The sequence below is a fragment of the Aythya marila genome (genome assembly GCF_965140915.1).
Source record: "Aythya marila genome assembly, chromosome: 1".
NCBI lineage: Eukaryota > Metazoa > Chordata > Aves > Anseriformes > Anatidae > Aythya > Aythya marila.
Genome location: NC_139042.1, coordinates 137539867 through 137563312, shown reverse-complemented (window position 1 = coordinate 137563312; position 23446 = coordinate 137539867). Strand labels below are relative to the sequence as shown.

General features: G+C 41.2%; 1 protein-coding gene across 19 annotated transcripts in view; it reads left to right on the top strand.

Annotated features, from left to right (window-relative positions):
- Positions 1–23446, top strand: part of LOC309884532 (potassium voltage-gated channel subfamily KQT member 1-like) — a 527319-nt gene that overhangs the window by 10292 nt on the left and 493581 nt on the right. Inside the window, exon 1 of one of the 19 annotated variants that reach the window (XM_082773598.1) lies at positions 448–489. The exons of the other annotated variants lie outside the window; for them this stretch is intronic. The gene's annotated coding sequence lies outside the window, so the exon portion shown is untranslated. Of the gene's footprint in view, positions 1–447; positions 490–23446 lie in introns of those variants that run through there. 19 annotated transcript variants of the gene reach the window in all.

Below are 23446 nucleotides of genomic sequence, written 5' to 3'. Positions count from 1 at the left end.
TATGAAATGGAATGGATTAAGTTGCTAATGGAGGCACACTGATGTTAAACAGAATTATCTTTAGGATTCTGTAAAGTCCCAGGATTGGGCTGTTCTAAAAATATATGGGAATAGTCATTAATTTTTAGCTTGTTTTCCTAAGGAAATGAGGTTTATGCAACCACACTGTCTGAGTGCGTCTGCCTGAAAGTTACTTACCAGAAAATTTTGAGCCAGTTGGCGAGTTTCAGCAAATATTGACAGAGGATGAGACGTGTCAGAGGTATTAAGTTTCTTCAAGTTTTGTTAAAATAAGCAGTTGGATAGAGGAAAGAAAAATTAATAAGTTCAAAGATGAAAACACTTCACTTGGAGCTCAATTAGATTATTTGGAACCAAAGAGCTTTTTCAAGAGAGAGATGTTACGAAAGTTCCTAAGGAAGAACTTTGATCTGATCTTCTTTTTAGGCACAGAATAACCTAACCACAGAGCACAAAGCCACAGGCTACGTAAGTTTTATTTTAATTTTTTAAAATTATTGATGACTTTTTCCATCATTTATGTAAGAAATTCAATCCATCTTATTCTAGAAGCTCAATTTTGTAATAGACCATGCAATGAATATGCATTAACATCCCCACAGGCTAATGTTGTTTCTATAGAAAAGCCATTTGTTTCTATAGTGAAAACAAATACTGCAGTGTGGCATTGATATGATGCTGTTGATGGAAATTGGTTACACTTTTGTGGAAAAACTGTACAGAATGCAACAAAGTAAAAAGACATTTCTTGATGCTAATGTTACAATTGCTTATTAAATTGTGGACTCTACTTCACATCAAGTTCAAGAAGAGTGCTTCAGACATCTTTATAATAATCAACAAGCTGGCGTTAACTTAATGCTGGATATATTTGCACAGCATTATTAGATGTATTTATTCTCTCACCTTTTTAATACAGAAGTTAAGGAACATTAAGTACTGCAAAGAGGTCAATGTTACTCTGTGAGTGGTGGTCACAATTTCCTGTCCCTATGAATTTGTATCAAAAGACAATATGACATGAAGACACATGTCAAAACTTCCTGATTTTCTTGTTTCACAGCAAAATTAAATGGTAAATATAGCAGAATCATAAAAACTGATCATAAAGTCATGTTGTTATATGATGAACAATTTCTGCGAATGTTTGAAGAAGTGGTTTAGTTCTCTTTTATAAAGACTTTGTGTGCCAAGCTTGATACATAATCAGAATGGAAGCTTGATTCCTGTGCCCGGGAAAGGAAAGGACATCTAACTGTTCTGATAACAGGACATACAGAGATAAAAGCAAAAAAGACAAACAACACCATAGACATTATTGGAAGATACAGGCACTCAATTGAATCAGGAAGCTTAAACCCTAGGAATTCCAGGACACTGAATAAAAGGTTTCTCTAAAATCAGTGCTTCTGACAATTGTAATGCATGAATGTATTCTACCAGTTTTGGCCTAGTGCGAGCTAAACTCAAAGAAAAGGCAAAATCCAAATCTTAGTGTTCTTTAAAGAGCAGCAGATATATTAAATACTTTAAAAATGTAAAGTATTTATTACTAATGTGAGGCACGGATGCTTTAAGAATAACAGATCTTTGGTCATTTGATTCATATTCATGGTTTCATAATTTGAAGTAAGAGATCTTTTGCTATGATTGCTCATGCTGTGAATTGAACAGCAATGGTATCAACTATTGATCCAAGCTGGTTTGTGATAATTCATACACATGTAGCTCAAAGGTCCCAAGCATACAGAATAGCAACGTATGTGTGTAAATCCTTTTGTTGATTTTCTAGGTGTTTTAGAAATACTAATTGCTTCTAAAGCACATAGGACAAGATTATCCCCATCTGAAAGACACTGAAGTACTGGCAGGAATTAACTGAGATGCCTCAAAACCAATAGCTTGGTCAACTTAGTTTCTGTATAGTATTCCTGAGTAGAACCTGACAAATAATCGATTTTTTTTTTGTTTGTTTGTTTCATTCATTTATTGAAGACAATTTGTATTGTATCAATTTGTGTGCTTTAAAAATAAAAAAGCTGAAAAATCCCATTTTGTATGCCAAAAATTACTGATTCACAGCCAAGACCTAATTATAATGATAATTCACTGTAATATAATTATAAATTATAATAACAAGTCAATTTTTACATAATAATTGCAAGAATTCCAGTAATTCTGGAAAAAGTAAAAGTACCATTAGAAACCCTTTTTTTTCGTTTTTTTTTTTTTTAAGGTAAATGTACTGCTGATTATGTCTGACTCATCATGAAGCATTTTAAAACTCTAACAAAACTTTGAGAATTATTTAGTTTTGTTTTTCAAAGCAACAGTAGTCAAAAACTAATAAGTGAAAGTTTCAAAGAGTGGCATAAAATTAGAAAGTTCCATAGTAGCTGTGTGCATTAGATCATGAGACATGGATATTACATTCAAGAGGTTTATGGCAGAGAAAGAAAAATATAGAATTGATATGTCTAGACTATATGTGGACAGACATCTCTTTGCCAAGTTGATATTTCTGACAGTATTAAAGAAAGTTACAGAAGTTTGATCCTCGAAATATATTTAGAAGGGTAGTATTTTAATGATTAAGCTAATAGCAGATCTCCTAAGTCTTCATGATCAACTTCTTAATTTGTTTTGAAACAAATAAATCTGTTTTTTTCACAAACCTGAAAACAAAAAAAAGCCAGGAGCTGTTGCAAATTAAAAAGATATCCTGGCCTCTGGTTACTGCACCAGCAAAATGCAACAAATTTGATGTAAACTTTTGCTGTGGAAAGCAATTTTATTCTTTCACTGTAAAGGTACTGACATGCTGCTTTTAAACTTGTGAAGCAATGGTGAATGTACATCTCATTTCTGCCTTGCAGTTTATCTTAGGGTCCAAATCTCTTTTTCTGTCTTCCATTCGCTGGTCTGAATGCTCTTCTTTTATCTTTATACATTTCACTTTATGATTCCCTTGCTTTCAATTTGTGTTATTTCCATAATTTCTCTTCCTTTTGCTACTCTACCTCCATTTCATGTTTTCTGACATGTACACTATGAAGAGATGGGTAAACTGAATCATGAATTGTTGTTTACCAAATCCCAGACTATGGGAACAAGGGGCAAACAACAAAAGTAATAAATGAGTTTAATACAGAAAAAAAAAAAGAAAAAGTATTTCTCTCTCTGGTGGATAGTGACCTATTGAATCTTGCTACAATTGTTTGTTGTGTATATAGAAAGCGTTCACAGTTCTGAAAGGGAATGGTGAAATGGAAGAGTAATGGACTGCAAAGATGGCCAGATTCATGTGCACCTCCTAAACGGTATTTTCTCTCGCCAATTGTCATTCAGAGTGCTGGGCTAGATGGACCACTGGTCATATCCAGTAGGGAATTTTTATTTTCTTCTTGGTTTCCTTTACCTTCCCCAACTGCTACAGCCAGTCTTCCTTCCCTCTCTATCCATTTTCTATTACTTTTATCAGGTGCTTATTCTAGGTATTTAAGGGTGAACAGAACTGAAATTACTTGTCTAGATTACAGCTTTCTTTCTCTTTTCATGACATCTTAGCAACCATCAGGACACCAAATATCTTTCTATATTTCTCTGGTTAATGCTCCTGTAATATTCTACTGATGTGGACCTAACGTATACTCCCTGTAGATATTCGATGATCTGAATGCTGGCATGCCCTGAGGTGAGTTCAGGAATATGCAGTATGACCAAAGCTGAAGCTAACTTAGCTCTCAGAAAAAAAAACAACAACGTAGCAGTGCAATGCAGACAGCTGTAGATCCAAGGCAGAAAGAAAAGTTTGTGGAAGAGTTTATGCAAGGACAGAAAGCAGTATTGCAGGTTAGAAGCATTCAAAAACATCATCTGTCATGTCCACAGAAAACAAACAAGTATCTTTTCTTCCCACCAAAAATCAAGACTCATAAGATTTTAGCCTGAACAGACACACACACACTGGGTCCTTTTCAGTTGCCTTCTGATTGGAGCCAGATGGACAATTTCACGTTACATGCAATTGGGCTATCAGGGTTTTTTGGCTGCAACCTACAGAACTGAAAATAGATATCCTCAGTACACCCATGTTATAGCTAGAATTTTCCTTTGGTTGAAGGCTTCAAATCCATGAAAATATTTTATTCTGAGGCATAACAGAAAGTCAGATATGCCCGATTCCCTGCCAGGCAGACTGCCAGTTAGCAGAGTCCAAAGCTAGGCAAGTTTCTATTAAACCTGTCTGGTCTCCTTCTCCAGTTCTGCTGAAACCAACACATTCCCAGACTACTTTCTAATTTTAACATATTGGTATTTTCAGCAGAAAATTGTTCCTTTACCAAATTTTCCAACCAACTCTAATTTGTGTATGATCACATATATACAAGCACAAAATCTTTCAACAAAACATCAAGCCCAGGAAACTGGAAATAAATCTGTGAGAGGACTGAAAGACATTGAAACTTGCCTACAGAGGCACACAGGCAAATTCTTCTTCTCTTTATGACTTAGTCAGAAAAGTCTTCGGGTAACAAAAATACATAAGCAATTGGAATGAGGCTTTACTTAGACTAGCAGGAATGTTTCATAGAAACACATGGCTATTGAACATAAAGCAGTTGAATTGCATTTAGAAGAAATTGAATTGATTCACACACTCAGGAATGAGAATACCTTGCACTTTTATAACATGAAAAAATGGAATGCCCACCTTAATATGTCTGTCTCATAATAGCCACCTAAAATAAAAAGCAACCTACACCTTTAGAATACTTCGTACTATTTTCTGGTGGCTAAACTCATTTGTTCTCCCTAACAACAGACTATCTTAAAGCTATCAGCCTGGACTGGACAACTTGGTTGACTATCAGCAAGAAGGAAGCTGAAGCTCAGATGTAATTGCACATAGATTTACCTGAACGTACTACCCTCAGTCTAATCTCTTTTTACTGTAATTTATCTCCATCTGAAACAACTGGATTTCTTCTGCCCCACTGTGTTAGTTCATTTTGCCTTCACAGCTTGCTGGAACGAACAATAGATAGGATAAAGAATTCATCTAAGAAAGCGGGAAAAAAAAATATTTTTTTTTGTTATAATTTAAACTGGAGACACAACTAAGACATTCGTGTGTAAATACCTGAAGGGAGGGTGCAAAGAGGACAGGCCAAGGTTCTTTTCATCAGTGCCCAGTGCCAGGGGACAAGAGGCAGTGGGCACAAACTGGCAGACAGGACAGTCTGTTCAGACTTCTGAACATCAGGAGCCCCTCTGTGCTGTGTGGGTGAAAGAGCACTGGCACAGGCAGCTCAGAGAGGTTGTGGTCCCCTCCTTGCTGATCTTCAAAAGCCACCAGGACGTGGTCCTGGTCAGCCTGCGCTGGGTGACCCTGCTGGAACAGGGGTCTGGGCCAGACAACCTCCAGATGGCCCTTCCCACCTCAACCCTTCTGTGTGGTTCTGTGATTTGAAATTATCTAGCTGAAGGGCTTTTATATAGCAAAGTAAGTCACAGTAGCTCAGTTTTAAGGAGGGAGGGCATCCAGGGAAAGATGTGTCTTGATGTATTAAAAACATCATTGACTCACAATCAAGGCGTCTAAATCCTACTGACTTCAGTAGCTTTCCTATAAATTTCAGTAGCTTTCCTATAATAATTTGTGTTGATTTTTCTTACATTATAGATCTCACATCTTCTAATAATGTTTTCCTCTTTCAAAACATGCTTTTGCAGAGTCAACTAAGTTTGGCAAGCCCCAAAGGCCACAAAGAAATTATTTTGTACTTGGTTGCTAAGGAGTATATCTCAATCTTCCAGTTTATAAGTTTGTTCCCTCCTCCCCCATCCTTTTTTGTTGTTCAAGAGATAACATTCCCACAAGCATCTCATATATCATCACTTCAAGTACACTTATCTGCAGTAGATTAAAAAAAAAAAAAAGGAAAACACATGCACAAATAATCTTTGCTAGAAATGGTATTATTGGATGCAAGACTCAAAAGGAGAAATAGTTAATACTTCTCCTTTAAAACTTTAAAAGCTTTCATTAGTCTTGTCTTCCATGGAAATGAGTTTTAGCATGACCTTGAAAGAGTTCACCTTTGATAAAGTACATGACATCATTTTGCTCTCAGTATTGTAGTTAACCTACTACTTCCAAGTGTGCGTATGCTTCAGTGGAACATACTCCTAGCCAATTAATCTCTTGCATAGAATTTGTCCCTGGCTACAGGAACAACAGAAACATGTTTACAGTTGCACTGTCTACTCTCCAAAATGGAGAGTGCTCTCAGGACACTGAGAAGCACTCACTTGTAACCTTTAACACTGGCTGATCAACTGTCCAGGGCACTAGTACTGCTAATTTAAGTTTGTTAACACATGAAAGAGATCTAAGGATTGTGGTTTAAAAACATGAAAGATTTATTTTTCTTGTTGTATGCATAAGGATTAAGGAATTGAATAGAAATGAAGAAATATTAAAATATGGTGTATTTAGCAAAACCTCTTTTGCAAAAGCATGGCAACCCAATCTTTTGTTAGTGTGAACTGTGCTCACTGAGATTCCAAAGTCAAATGAGGAATTCTCAGATTATTCCCTTTCTGATTTGAGAGAGGGAAGGGAAAGTCTGCAAACAGGTGATAAGAGGTAAGTTTCTGTCATCAGAAAAGTGAAAAATTGCAAGGGAAAGAAATACAGGTATTTTGAGAGGTAATACTAGTAAAAGAGGGTAGATTTAGATTAGATATAAGGAAGAGATTCTTCACTATGAGGGTGATGAGGTGCTAGAATAGGTTGCCCAGAGTAGCTGTGGGTTCCCTGACTGTTTTAAGAGGCAATAAAGCTGAAGCTTCTTGAATTCAGCAGATCAGTTAGCAACTAGTAAAGCCATATTTAAGGGTTAGACTTCTCAAAACTAACCTGTATTCTGGTGCATGGCTTAATGACAGGGATAGTAACCTTAAAAAAGACATGAAAGCAGTGTGCACTAACTGCTGAAGATATCAGAGAGAGAAGGAAATGCAAGTTCCACTGTATTAGAAGAAAAGGTGCAAAAGGACTGTTTCTTCTACGGGCCTGGATCTACTTGGGGAGCAGGGAGGACTTGACCTTGGTTTCCACTACCTGTCTCCAGCACTTCTGTCATAACACAGATAATGCTGGCTCACCCAGCTCAACTCTGTGGCTTCTTTCCAGCTGCCTGCAGTGCGTGCTGGGACACAGCTCCATTGCTGTGACAGGGTTATCTCTAGCAATGGCTAAGGCCTATCCCTGGGTCTGCTGTGTAAACCCCGGGTCCTGAATGGCACCTCATGGGGGCTCAGCTCCAGACCTGCCTTGCCTGCCTCCCCTGGACACAAGTGAGGGAGATTTCCAGCATTTGGGGGAGGTGTGATCGCAAAGGAGCTCTCTGTACTGGGAAAGCCTTGATCTGAATTCCTCTTACACTAGGAGGAACTCACTACCGGACAGTGTAAGACTCTAAGAGCCTGGAGAAAGAAAACAACACCAACAAAACAAAAACATTATCACATGTCACAGAATCACAGAATTATCTAGGTTGGAAGAGACCTCAAGATCATCGAGTCCAACCTCTGACCTAACACTAACAAGTCCTCCACTAAACTATGTCAAGTATGTGCTTCAGCAATGGAACTGACTCTTGGTTTGTTCACTACTTTCAGTCAATAGTACTAGAAAGACAGACTGTTTTATTTTGATTGCCTATACTATATACACATTATTTTCTTCTGTATTTCGAATCTTCCACGTAACAACAAGTAATGTGTATGCATGCTGAACATTTTTTTCAGTCATTTATACATGGAGTCAAACATAATATTGCACAGTATTTCCCAGTGATACTTGAAATGTAATAGACTGTAAAACACTTTTTTTTTTTTCTTTTTTTGTCAATAAAGAATGGGTTTTGAAGCTATTTCCCTCTAATGCCCTTTGTCTGCAACTACCCAAGAACCTTCACATTCTGATTTGTATGTGTGTGTATGCATAGCCAAAATGTGACTCCCACCTCACCATTTTAGATAACTTCATAATTGGACAAGACCCCTGGGTTCCATGGCAATATTAATTTACTGTGACTTAATAGTTTCAGACTTTTGACCCCTGAACACACATGGGCACACATGCGAAAGATGGAAACACAGCTGCAAAAATGACAGTGTTGCTGAAATAATTAATCGCCAGTTAGAGATTATTCCTCAGGACTGCATCCTGTTTTTTTTTCTTTTCTCAAACTAGTACCACTGAGCTGGTACTCCTGCTGTTGTCCTGCTGGCTCAGAATCTCACTTTCCTCTGCACATACAAGGGAAGAAGCTTGTGCTCCACATCAATATGTAGTCATGTGGACTTCCTTACCCTTCACTGTTGCTCTGTTCTGCCAGCTTTCCCTGCAGCCTGATATGTAGCTCTGGCTCCTCTGTATGGTTCTGTGGAATAGCACAGGGAATATAGAGTACAATAAATGTGCTGGTCAGATGGTGGTAGAGAAGATACAGTGCAGGATGCAGCAGCAAGTAGGCAGCACCAGAAGGTGTGGAGGGCAATTAGAGGTGTCAAGGGAAACTGAAGGGCAGGAAGCAGGGTGCAAAAAGTCTGACCAGAGTAAATACAACCTATTGATGAACTCAGGGCCCTGAAAGTAACCATGTTCCTATTACAGTGTATCTCTGTAACCTTTAAAAGGTCTGGTTTTGGAAGGTTACTTGTAAAAATCCATTGTTTTAGTTTCAGTCATGATATCCATCAGTTCCCAAGAATGTTAATCTGATCCATAGCCCTGCCAGTTGATGAGGTACTGAAGCTTTCCACAAAGTAGTTTAGAAACGAAACTTCATGATATTCTGCCTGACTTTGTACCATGAGTGCAGGAGGGGACGGGATTGCTAGTGGAAAGTGGGGGATGAAGCATTAACGGGAAGACCTAAAGAACTGGGTTGATCTTCATGGATCACTTAGATCACTCACTCAGTGCAGTCAGAGCTTTGAGGCATTCTTTTCATTGTCTCAGACTCTCTGTAGGTTCAAATGGAAAATGGCAACATGTAGTGTATTATTTCTAAGATTATATTTTCAAACATGAAATTGTGGAGAGGAGCTGAAATCAGGAAAAAATTATGCTGTCATGGAATCATTGTATTTTATAGTTTCCAAAATAGTCACTGCAATGTACAGCTAAAATACCATATTTTTTGTTTTGTTTTGTTTTGCTTTTAACACATCGGGAAGTCAACAGGTAATTCTTACTGTCCTCCTTTATGGTGTGTAAAAGTACAGAGCATTTAATTTGATTATGAGCTCTCATAAGCATGAAAACTGACCCTGTAACAGAAAACAAACACCATCTGCTTCTCAAAATGCTTTTGCCTTTGCCAGTAAGAAGCTTAACTTTATTTATTTGAATGTGCCTGTGTTCATCATCTAGGTTGCTTAAATCTAATAACACTTCCAATTATCCTGTTTGGGGATTCCTTATTATATCTTGAGAGACAAGCTAAAATCTGTTTTATGTCTATTTAATGCAATGATTCCTAGAATTATATTGACAGGGAATCTATTTTAATTTAATTGCATATATATTTTAAGTTACACCGTTTTAACCCTAAAAACTCAAAAATAATATGGTAGATAAATTTCATTAAATATTTATGAATTGCAGTCCCAACATTAAAAAAAAAAAAAAAAAAGCTATCAAAGTATGCTAGCAATAGTAGCATTAAATTTAATAACATACCCTGTAATCTTAATTTTTAGGAGTAATGACCATTTATGGTTATAACAGAAAGTAAATTTAGCTACAAGTATTAGCTGCAAAACAAGTTATGTTCTGTCCTATTTGACATCTAAAATGGTGTGCAGACTTTATTATCTTTGTAGATAATAGCCATTTTATCTGTAAAAGATGTGGAAGGAAATAAGATGAGAAAACAAGATTTTTATCATCAAAACAAGATAACTGAAGTACAATAAGATATCAGATAGCAAAACCTGAAGCGACAGCTTCAAACAGTTCAGTGAGAGATTTTATTTTCCCATGGCCATTTTACACATTTGTTTTCCTATGTAATCCTTCATTGTAACTCTTTGCCAGAGTTTGTAGAATTCATCTTCCTTCCTGAAGAGGAAAATGTAGTGCTCCAGTCCTTTGAGCAAATGTATATGACTCAGATGCTGGAAAAAGCATCAAATAATAGTTCTGAATGGAAATTTACAGTGATGGGAACTCTTCAGACATATACAAACAGCCTATCTTAAACAGGTTACAAAGACTAAAACTGGCATATCTCTTCTTTTCCTTTTTGTCTCTTTTTTTTTCTTTTTTTCTTTTTTTCTTTTTTTCTTTTTTTCTTTTTTTTTTTCCCATAAAATAATGAACCAACTGTGTTTTGAACAATCCCAGCTGCTTTCTTCAATCCAATCTGCACTCTCAAGAATCATAGAGCCAGGCTTGATATATGATGTATTTGTCTGGCTGTCTCACACCCCACAAAATAGTCTCATTTTGAATGAAGAGTCAGTTAGCAGTCAGTACTAGCAAAACTGGGTCAGATCATGGGATTTGTGCTTTCTATACATCAGGAAGCAAAATGATCTGTAGCAGTCTGGGTGATCTGCTGGTTATATGTCCCCTAATTCAGCTTGAATAGATGTGCTGCAGGTAGATGTGCTGCAGTCACTCCCATTTTGCATATGAGGGGAAGCACATCCCTGTTGTGGAATACAATCTATTTCAGAAATGTCTTAATCCAGTGATAGCTAAACAAACACTATTTCTATAAAGGCTTCCATAAGGTTGCTATGTATTTTGTTAACCTTTTTATTTATTTATTTATTTAATTAATTTTAAATTCTCCCTCCTGTGTGCACAGAAGTTTCTATTTTATTTTATTATTTATTTATTTATTTATTTATTTTGCATTATAAAGGGTTGCATATAGTTTTTAGATGATTTTTTGGACACTGAATTGTTAGGTTTTCAGCACAGCTTGTATAGCCAACAATTACAACAGCTGGTCAGCAAGGAAAATCCCAGACAAACCTACATTATGGTAAAATTACAGCTGTGAAAAATGATTTATAGGTTCTGGCATCTAACAGTACATGTTCTACCTCGGAATAAACTCTTCATTAATCTGTAAGATATTTTGGCACTGTGAGGACACCATCAACCTTAGGTTATGCCTTGATTTCTGTAGCATTCTGTTACTCATTTAGCAAAAGATGGTGGAGTGCACATCCTCTTTAGTGAAAATCCTACCCATAGTAGCAGTTGTACTCAACTCATCTTTGGTGTAATAGCAGCTGCAGCAGATACCAACCTAAGACAGCAGGCAAGCATACAGCAAGCACAGTTTTGTATCCTGCTGACTTCAGTATAGCACAGTGGATTTAAAAAGTATTCAACAAGAGTGGCTGTTTCGGTGTAATTCAAAAGCTTGACATGGAAGCAATGACACAACAACGCAGTGCAGAGAGGGGGTCTGAAGGGCCAGTTGCTCCTTCCTTGCCTTGTGAAGGAGGACTGGATGCTGTCAGGGCACTAATGGGGTCGGTGACTCCCCAGGGGCTGGAGACTGGGGCCATCAGGGGCTCACAGGGTCCGACAGGGCAGGCCCTTACAGCTGGGTCCCATCCTACCACCCCAGCCAGATAGAAGGGCAGATCAGCCCCAGCCCTGAGCATCTTCCTGAGGGTGGGGACAGGATGAGGTTGGTGCCCACAGGGCCCTGACAATTGGCTGGGTAATTGTTAGCATATTTAATGTCTATTAACTGCTTTTTTTTCTCTCACATGAATTGCATAGCTGGAAAATAAATATGGGGTTCCCATCACATAAAATGGAAAAATCACTGAGATACAGTTTTAGGATTTGCAAAGACGACACTTGCTGGTTGTAACTTTGAGTCAATAAATAAGAAGAGAACTATTTTTTTATAAAATATGTCTTTCTGCTGAGGAAAAATGAGCACAGCTGCCGAGCTGTGCAACAGACCAATAACTGCTATCCCCTCTTATAGAGCATCTCAAATTGCATACAAATTATCGCAGAGTCTTCTTCTCCAAACCTATTTTATCTGTGCCACAGTTTTGCTGTGATTACAGATTACCGGAACAACATCTTTACTACTAGTTCACTGCATTCTAGGTGTCTAGGTGAACTACAGAATCACAGAATCACAGAATCACAGAATTTCTAGGTTGGAAGAGACCTCAAGATCATCGAGTCCAACCTCTGACCTAACGCTAGCAGTCCCCACTAAACCATATCCCTAAGCTCTACATCTAAACGTCTTTTGAAAACTTCCAGGGATGGTGACTCCACCACTTCCCTGGGCAGCCTGTTCCAATGCCTCATGACCCTTTCAGTAAAGAAGTTCTTCCTAACATCTAACCTAAAACTCCCCTGGCGCAACTTAAGCCCATTCCCCCTCGTCCTGTCACCAGGCACGTGGGAGAACAGACCAACCCCCACCTCACTACAGCCTCCCTTGAGGTACCTATAGAGAGCGATAAGGTCGCCCCTGAGCCTCCTCTTCTCCAGGCTGAACAAGCCCAGCTCCCTCAGCCGCTCCTCGTAGGACTTGTTCTCCAGGCCCCTCACCAGCTTCGTCGCTCTTCTCTGCACCCGCTCAAGCACCTCGATGTCCTTCTTGTAGCGAGGGGCCCAAAACTGAACACAGTACTCGAGGTGCGGCCTCACCTGAGCTGAGTACAGGAGGACGATCACCTCCCTAGCCCTGCTGGTCACACTATTTCTGATACAAGCCAGGATGCCGTTGGCCTTCTTGGCCACCTGAGCACACTGCTGGCTCATATTCAGCCGACTATCCACCATCACTCCCAGGTCCTTCTCTGCCAGGCAGCTCTCCAACCATTCCTCTCCCAGCCTGTAGCTCTTCTTGGGGTTATTGCGTGTTGGGGTTATATACCTTTGAACTGAGCTTCCTTCACTCTCTCTCTCTCCATTCTCCTTCTCTCTCTTTCTTTTTTTCATTATTGCTGTTCTTGCTACTGACAATTGTAGGGAACTTGGTTTCCTTGTTCACTCATTAGTGTGTGATTATCTTTGACTTTGTCCTCACTGCAACTTAGCCTGTAGCCATCCTGTATCATCTGCCCTTATGCTTATAATTCAGTTGCTTTTTCTCTTGCTTAGCCTGGCTTGTTATTGCTTGGACAAAGACACCACTGAGTTCCCCATTACTACATTAGTTGCTCAAGCCTGTGCTTCCTGGCATCCAGGCTGAATATTGGCTTTTCTGACAGTCCCTTACTGTTTCTGTGCCAGGCTTGTTACTCTTCCTGTAATAATTTATCATTTTTGGAATCAAAGTCAGGAGTCTTCAGCCCATCTGTCCTTATTTTGAGCTGTCATGAAATGACACTGTGTGATGGTGTCACACTGCTTCCTGTTGATACCGTCTTAGCCGGCATTGCTCTGAATGCCAGTCTCAAGATTGTCTTCATCAATACATGTAGCTTTCACTTTCAGTTGCTTTGCAGGTATCATTCTGTTGTGTCATGCAGTTGACAGAAATGACAAGTATGGTAAGTATCGTTGCTAGATGTGGGCTGCAAGTTCTTAAAAATGTAGAATACAAATTGAAAAACTTTCCACTTGACATACATTACCAGAAAGGTTTTTACATTAGGATTTGAATTAGGGGAAGGAAATTATTGAAACTGGAATATATCTTGATGCTCTGAAGTTAGCCCTTCCTCTCTTGAAAAATAAATAAATAAATAAATAAATAAATAAATAAATAAAAAGGCTTGTTCTTTTAGGTGTATTTTATAAGAGGACATGATACTTTATCTGAAGAAGGTCCAGTCTATCCTATGCTAGAAGTTACATCTTTGTCATTCACTGGGAAGGAGTGACACTCACTGGCCAAAATATATAGTGCCACACACCAAGTGAATTCAAAGGGTCCTTTGAGTGGTTTTAATTTGTGTTTTGGAAATGAAAAAAAGATGGAGTTTCAGCAAATAAATACAGGAGGACAACAACAATTAGAATGAAGTTACAAAACTTGGAAGCTGTCTTAGCAGCCTATGGACAGTTCTAGACCCCCTAGGAAATAAATGCCACCAATTGTCCTCCCTTTTACATCCTCATGCACATACAACCTTTGCAACCCGCATCTTCATCTTCTCAATTTGTCTCTTCTTTAAGGTTTAAAATCTGGTTACTTTTTCCAAAGCCTAATATGAGATGTTGTTGAAGTTGTAGTGATAATGCCTGCTGGCTACTGGCTATGCAAGAATAACCTTTTTTTTTTTTTCCTAATCTTTTTTTTTTTTTTTTTCCCCCCCTTCTACTTATTATTGCTAATGTTGAAATTATCACATTCCTATTTACTTTCATTGTATTTACATGATAGATATGTAAAATCAATATATATAAGCAAACGATAATTTAATTGATTTACTTCAGGAGATCCTTCATCAGCTTCAAAAAGATATGCTTTAAATATGAAGCAATAAAATAATCTTCAGTTCTTGTATGTCTATAGCTAAGCGATTTGCATTTTCCTGAAGCTGACCTGCTGTCATTAGTTGTGAAAAGAAATCATACTTACCTCACCTGTTTCAGGCTGTTGGCTTCTTAACATAGCAGAAAAGTAATTTTAGCTCTAATTCCATAGGTAGCCGAGAACATCTACTACCACTGCAAAATCATGCACTATTGGATTTCTGATTTAAAATATATACTTATATATATATAAATCCTCTCTCACAGTACTTATGATCTTCTGTCAGGCACTATGTCTCTAGCCATAGCCAGTCTTAAATCAGCCATGTGAGATACTGAAGACAATGTAAGCACAACACAGAGTTCACAGTGAGCAAAGACCATACTGAAATCCTCCTTAGATCTTTGAGAAGGCCGAGCTCCATAGCATTTGATCTACATTAAATCATAACCAGCTCTTGTGAAACCAGCAGCAGCTGAATCTCTTGACTGCTATGTTCTTCACACAACATGAAACTTCCTGTGCGGTCACAGGAGAAAAATGAAAGACCTTTGCTGAGGCGATCGGCTCTGGGGCAGACGTATTCTGCAGTGGAGCAGGTGACCGAGGCGGGCAGGGCTTTTTGTCCGGCATCGAGGCCACTCGGGGGAGCCGATGGGACCCGGCAGTCCTCGCGAGGGAGGCTGACGAGGCGCGGGCGGAGCCAGCAGCGCCCCCTCCCAGGCTGTTTAAAAGTTGCCCCTGGGGAGCATGAGCGACCAGGAGCGCGGCGAGCAGGACGGGCAAACAGGGTGTGGCGCGTCGAAGGGCGTGGCGCGGCAGTTCGCGTGGACAGGGCAAGCGGGGGGCCCATCGTGGGCCCATCGTCGCTCTGTTGCAGCTGCCTCTCCCTTCGGTGCTTGTAACCTGCTTGCGTAGAACCTGACCATGGTATCAACCAGGCAGAAAACCGTGGCCTCCGCATCTCGTGCGGCATCTCCAGCCATGGTCACCAGTGTGGCTACTCAGACGGAGGGCTCGGGGAAACACGCAGCCGTCCAGGTCCTGGGCTGCAGAGTGTGCCCCAGCCTTCTGTCGGTCTCTGACAGCAGTGGTGGGTATGCCTGTGGGAGGTGTGCCCAGGTTGAAGAACTGCTCAGCCAGGTAGCGGAGCTCCGGGAGGAGGTGAACAGGCTCAGGAGCATCAGGGAATCAGAGATGGAAATTGACTGGTGGAGGTGCACTCTACCCTCTCTGAGGCAGGCTCACGAGCCTGCTACAGCACAGGCGTCTCCTGTTATGCAGAAGACGGAGGTTCCCTCCTCCTGCCAGGCAGTGGGAGGAGACCTAGATCAAGGGGGGGAATGGAGGCAGGTGCCTATTCGGCGTGGTAGGCGAGCCCTCTCTCTGCCCACCTCACCTTCTCATCTACCCTTAAATAATCGATATGAAGGACTAGAACAAGACAATCTGAATGACAAAGTAGATAAAAACCCGTCCCAGTTGGAGGGGGCGCCTAAGACAAGGCAACCTACACATCGCATTGCCACATCATCCTTCAAAAAAGAAAGAAGGGCTATTGTTATGGGGGGCTCCCTTCTGAAAGGGACAGAGGGACCGATATGCCGACCGGACCCAACCCGCAGAGAAGTCTGTTGCCTCCCTGGGGCTCGGGTGAGAGACTTTGCCAAGAAAGTCAAGCGCCTGGTATGGCCCACTGACTACTACCCGCTACTGGTCTTTCAGGCTGGTAGTGATGAAATAGCAACGAGAAGTCCGAAGGCGATCAAAAGAGACTTTAGGGATTTGGGGCGACTACTTAGAGGATCAGGGGCGCAGGTTGTGTTTGCCTCTGTCCTTCTGATAGGGGGGATTGAAGCTGAAAGGCGTGCTGTTCACATAAACTCGTGGCTTCGAGACTGGTGTGACCGGCAGAATTTTGGGTTCTTTGATCATGGGAAGGTCTATGCTACACCGGGCCTGATGGCACCGGATGAGATGCGCCTCTCTCGGAGAGGGGTAAGGATCTTTGGTCAGGAGTTGGCAGGGCTGATAGATAGGGCTTTAAACTAGAGTCGAAGGGGGAAGGGGCTAAAACCAGGCACGCCGGTGAAGACCTAAGGGATGGTACGCTAGAATCAGAGGGGCTGTGTGCCAGTGAGGTCCTTTGGTCAGATCCACAAGGTGCTGAGTGTAAGGAGACGCACCTGAAGTGCTTCTACACGAACGCACGCAGTATGAGGAATAAAATGGATGAGCTAGAAGTCCTGGCCCAGTCCCGCAACTACGACATCATTGGCATAAGCGAAACCTGGTGGGATGAGTCCTGTGACTGGGGTATTGCGATAGATGGTTACAGGCTCTTCAGGAGGGACAGGCAGGGTAGGCGAGGTGATGGGGTGACGATGTATGTGAAGCAGGGGCTGGACTGTGTGGAACTTCAGGTCGGCAATGGCAAAATTGAGAGCCTCTGGGTAAGGATCAAGGGACGAACGAATAAAGGGGATGTCGTTGTGGGAGTCTATTACAGACCGCCTGGCCAGGACGATAGTGCCGATAAATTATTCTTTACAGAACTAAGAGAGGCCTCGAGATTAACTCCCCTTGTCCTTATGGGGGACTTCAACTTGCCAGACGTTAACTGGGAGTGCCACACAGCTGACACGAGCAAGTCCAGGAGGTTCATGAAGCACCTAGATGATAACTTCTTGGTGCAGGTGCTAACGGAGCCAACTAGGAAAGGTGCCCTCCTAGACCTGTTGCTAGAAAACAGAGAGGGTCTGGTGGGAGATGTGGTGATTGGTGGCCGCCTCGGTCATAGCAACCATGAAGTGGTTGAGTTCAAAATTTACGGTGACAGAAGGAAAAGTGCCACCAAAACCTCATCCCTAGATATGGGGAAAGCGGACTTCAGGCTGCTCAGGGAACTAGTCACCAAGGTCCCCTGGGAAACTGCTCTTGAAGGCCTCGATGTCCACCAATGCTGGTCATTCTTTAAGCGATGCCTCCTAGAAGCACAAGATCAGGCAATTCCTAAATATCGCAAGTCAGGCAGGCGGGGCAGGAGGCCGGCGTGGCTGACCAGGAACATTCTAATGGAGATTAGGCAGAAACAGAGAGTGTTTCGCTACTGGAAGGAGGGCCAGGTGTCATGGAAAGAATACAGGGATGCTGTTCGTGTTTGTAGGAAGAAAGTTCGTGTGGCCAAAGCACACCTAGAGCTGGCTGTGTCTGTGAGAGAAAATAAAAAGGGTTTTTTTAGATATGTGAATGGAAAAAGGAGAACTAAAGAATACATAGGGCCGCTCCTTGATAGGGAAGGTCTCCTCACAGACAATGACATAGGCAAAGCAGAGACGCTTAACGCCTTCTTTGCCTCTGTCTTCAATGCCGATGATGGGCTTCAGGACCCAGGGTGCCCTGAGCTGGAGGACCGGGACGGTGGAGATGACAAACTCCCAACCGACCCTGAACGTGTGCGGGATTTGCTACTCCACCTGGATCCCTACAAGTCCATGGGTCCGGATGGGATTCATCCCCGGGTGCTGAAAGAGCTGGCGGACGTCATCGCGGAACCTCTCTCAATTATTTTTCAAAGATCCTGGGAATTTGGAGAGGCCCCGGTAGACTGGAAGCTGGCAAATGTTGTGCCGGTTTTCAAGAAGGGTCAGAAAGAAGACCCTAGCAATTACAGGCCTGTCAGTCTCACGTCAGTGCCTGGTAAAATCATGGAGAAGATGGTTCTCGAACTTATTGAGGCGCACCTGGGGGACAAAGCAGTCATTGGTCCCAGCCAGCATGGGTTTGTGAAGGGTAGGTCCTGCCTAACTAACCTGATTTCCTTTTATGATAAGATCACCCGTATGGTGGACCAAGGGAAACCAGCCGATGTGATTTTTTTGGACTTCAGCAAGGCTTTTGACACGGTTTCCCATAGGATCCTACTGGACAAAATGTCCACCATACAGCTAAATAAAAACATCATACGATGGGTGAGCAATTGGCTAACGGGCAGGGCCCAAAGGGTTATGGTAAATGGGGCTGCGTCAGGCTGGCGGGCGGTCACCAGTGGGGTCCCTCAAGGCTCCATTTTAGGGCTGGTACTTTTCAATATTTTTATAAATGATCTGGATGTAGGAATAGAAGGTATTTTGAGCAAGTTTGCTGATGACACCAGACTTGGAGGAGTTGTGGACTCGAATGAGGGTGGAAAGGCCTTGCAGAGGGATCTGGATAGGTTGGAGAGCTGGGCGATCACCAACCGCATGAAGTTCAATAAGAGCAAGTGCCGGGTCCTGCACCTGGGATGGGGAAACCCTGGCTGCACGTACAGACTGGGCGATGAGACGCTGGAGAGCAGCCTAGAAGAGAGGGATCTGGGGGTCGTGGTAGACAGCAAGTTGAATACGAGCCAGCAGTGTGCCCTGGCAGCCAGGAGGGCCAACCGTGTCCTGGGGTGCATCAAGCACGGCATCGCTAGTAGGTCAAGGGAGGTGATTGTCCCGCTCTACTCTGCGCTGGTGCGGCCTCAACTCGAGTACTGTGTGCAGTTCTGGGCACCACAGTATAAAAAGGACATGAAACTGTTGGAGAGTGTCCAGAGGAGGGCTACGAAGATGGTGAAAGGCCTGGAGGGGAAGACGTACGAAGAACGGCTGAGGTCACTGGGCCTGTTCAGCCTGGAGAAGAGGAGGCTGAGGGGAGACCTCATCACAGTCTACAACTTCCTCATAAGGGGGTGTCGAGAGGCAGGAGACCTTTTCTCCATTAACACCAGTGACAGGACCCGCGGGAACGGGGTTAAGCTGAGGCAGGGGAAATTTAGGCTTGACGTCAGGAGGGGGTTCTTCACAGAGAGGGTGGTTGCACACTGGAACAGGCTCCCCAGGGAAGTGGTTACTGCACCAAGCCTGTCTGAATTTAAGAAGAGATTGGACTGTGAACTTAGTCACATGGTCTGAACTTTTGGGTAGACCTGTGCGGTGTCAAGAGTTGGACTTGATGATCCTTAAGGGTCCCTTCCAACTCAAGATATTCTATGATTCTATGATTCTATGACCTTTATTTCTTCCATCAGTGGAAAAGGGGATTAATAGACTGTACTCATGTTTTTCTAGGGAAGTACCCTTTCTCCTCTGTTCTGTCCTTATGATGGGAGTTTTCCTCCCTGCCCTACTAAACCATCTTTGCTGTTTCACTTCTGAGTATCTGACTTCAGCTGTCAGTCTGTGAAGGGTAAATGTTTTTTGTAGTTGTCGTGGTTTAACCCGGCCGGCAGCTAAACACCACACAGCCATTCGCTCACCCTCCCCCCTCCCTCTCTGGGACGGGGGAGAGAAATGGAAAGTGAAGCCCGTGAGTTGAGATAAAGACAGTTTAATAAGACAGGAAAATAATAATAACAATAATAATAATAACAATAATAATAATAATAATAATAATACAATGGTGATAATAGGAAAGTAATAATAATGTGTACAAACAAATGATGCACAATGCAATTGCTCACCACCCGCTGACCGATGCCCAGCCTAACCCCGAGTAGTCCGGCCCCCTCCCCCGGCTAGCCACCCCTATATATTGTTTAGCATGACGTCAAATGGTATGGAATACCCCTTTGGCTAGTTTGGGTCACCTGTCCTGGGCCTGTCCCCTCCCAGCTCTTACTGCACCCCCAGCCTGCCTGTTGGCAGGACAGAGCAAAAGGCTGAGATGTCCTTGGCTTGGTACAAGCACTGCTCTGCAACAATTAAAACATCAGGGTGTTATCAGCACTCTTCTCATCCTAAGCCAAAACACAGCATTCCACCAGCTACTAGGGAGAAAATTAATTCTGTTCTAACTGAAACCAGGACAGTAGTACATAGTGGTAAAAGTAGGAAATGCTTACCCAAGCAGTGTGTATTTAAAATTTCTATAAAGCACTATGATAATAAACAACAGCAGCTGCTATATAATTTGAATATTAACACTTACCTTAATATAATGAATCTTGTTTCACAGAATCATAGAATGGCTTGGGGGAAGGACCCTTAAAGATCATCCAGTTCCAAACCCCTACCATGGACAGGGATGGCACCCACTAGATCAGGTTGCCCAGAGCTCCATCCAGCCTGGACTTGAACACCTCCAGGGCTGGGGAATCCACAACATCTCAGGGCAACCTGTTACAGTGCCTCAGCATCCTCTGAGTGAAGAATTTCCTCCTAACCTCTAATCTATATCTCCCCTCTTTTAGTTTAAAGCCATTCCCTCTTATCCTGTTATTATTTGACTGAACAAAAAGTTTCTCTCTACCTTTTTTAAAAGCCCCCTTTAGGTACTGAAAAGCTGCAATAAGGTCATGGTTTCTATTGTTTGCAGTATGTAACATGGAATGTCTATTCTATATAACATCCATATTGACAGCTTAAAAATCCCAAAAGAATTACCCATGGCTTTTTATTTATTATTAGCGAGGGCAGTAAAATAAGACAAAGAGATTTTAAAAGGGAGTAACTGAAATGACAGGAATCTGGAAAAAATTAGCTGAATGGTAGGTACTCAGAGTAAGTTTTCCATATTTTATACATGCATTTTGCCTAGAAATAAGATCTGTAACAATGGTAGGAGTGGAAAAGCAGTATTATAAAAAAGATGAGCACAAACAGATGAGATGGTTCCAAGAAATGCTTGGTAAATGTGTGGTTAAGTTGTTTGATCTGGTTATCTGCTCTTTCATGAATCAGCCATGTCCCTGTGTTCCTACAGCTATTGACTGGGTGAGGCTCTGTGCTTCAAGAGATGCAAGTCCTGTATGACTTTGACACAGTTATGTTGTATGGACAAGTATGCTTACCTCTTTATGTCTTTCTCCATTTACCCATCACTAGAATCGCTAATTGGACATATAAGCTCTCCGAGTAAAGGAACTGCCTGATGAAGCATAGCTTTTAACAGAGCCTGGTACCCATCGGTTGTGAGGGCTTCTAAGTAATAATGTAATCCTTTTGTATTAAATGTAAGAAGGAGAATCTTATGACTGTGGTTACCTTATTTCTGTATCTGCATGTTCTTCATATTGAAAACAGTCCAAGTGTGTTAAGGAAAGGCTAAAGACTCGTGTATACTCATGTCTAGACTCTTCAAGTGCTTCAAGTGTTGGTTGTTTGTGCTGTAAACTCCTTATTGAAGTCCTCTTTTCCATTTGACTGTGTTTCAGCGTCTTTTTTTTTTTTTTTTTTTTTTTTAATATCCCTTTGCAGTAATAGTACCTAGGAAAGAAAGTGTGGCTTTTGCCCCCTCTGCTGGCTGGCTCATCAGGATCTGGACACACAAGAGCAATTTCATTTCTTTGGTCAGTGTAGCGGCTCACTGAAGTGATATAACAGTTTTATTACAACTTGAAGAGAACTATCTACCCCTTGTACCATACCACCATTTTCAAAGAGATAAAAATTTATGGTTGTAGCAAAACTGCTGAATAGTATGCTCAGCAACTTGGGTACCTTGAAATGAAATAACTAGCAGGTTGGGAGTGTTGGGCTCTGTAGTTAGAAAACCATGAGAATATGGCTAAAATCTGCCCGTTCTGAAGTGTTGCTAACAACTCCCTGACTGTGGTGTGTTATCTGGATCTCTTTACCACTTTACCCTGTTTTTTTCTAAAGACATTATAATTACAGGTATTTGCCATTAATGAAGAACTAGGCATCATTAAGATGCTTTCCATGAACACATTTTTCTTTGTTAACACCATCAGAGGTGGTGAAACTGCTTCCTGAATATATGAGAATCTGCAAAATTAGATTTAAATTTTCAGGAAGTGTGGTAAACACGTCTTCTCATTGGCCCTGTCTCTTTTTTACTCCTGGCTGCACAGGTCTGTCTTGTTCTCCTACACTGTGCTGACAAATCTTACCAGGTGTCTCTCAGCTAAGACATAGCAAATGCAGAGCATATTGAGGAATAGAATTCCTCAATAATAGAATAGAATTCAAGAGAACCAGATACCAGGTAAGTATCTGGAGAGGTTTACTAAAGGCATCCAGATGGAACCTCAGAAAGTTGTTTCTTGCATTTAGGTACTTTGGTCACCTTTGATCAGTTTTCAGAAAACAAACAAACAAACAAACAAACAAAAACATACTGAAACATTTCTGATTCCCCTTTGGAAATCAATGCAGTAGTTTTTTTATTATTTATTTTTATTTTTTAATTAATTCTACCAATAGATTTAGATGTCTGACCCTTGAAATAGAAAAAATAGCCCTGAACTGTATGCCTAGGAAAGAATAGTTTTCAACACCTAAGCCACCTCTGTAAAGCTAAGTACCTAAAATCATTCCCCTGTTGCAGCTAACTGTATTCTAAATAAAAATTTGATTTTGTTGGCTAGTTTAGCAAGTACTGAAATAAACCAGCTAGACAGACATGAAAAGAATTTTAAATGTTTTTTAAGGTGAGACAACAACAACAAAACAAACAACAAAATAAATTAAGACAAATATCAGTATTCTGTCTAATCCTTTGTGAGCTATAATTTACAAAGCTAGAAAGAATGGCATTTATTATTGCTTCCTGTTTCCTGTGGCATGCATGTCTGATTTTCCAGAGTTCAGTTTCTGAATCATGAAATTTTTCCACTGGAATAATTTAGACTGGCTAGTCCTTTACTTTTGCAGAAACCCCAAACTCATAATGATAAACATTAGCACTTTTATATTTTCTTTAGTTATCACCTTATCTGATACCATAATAACCTGAAAAGATCTGGAAATACATTTTACAGTAATATCTTAAACAAAATACTTATTGGTGGATATCTGTTCTTATCCCAACAGAGCTCACAGTTCAATCACAGTTCAATCAGACCCCAAGTAAACAGGGTCACTATCTTTGCAACTCATCACCAAAAGAATTAAAAAATAGATTGATCTATGTGATCTTTTTTCCCTTCCATT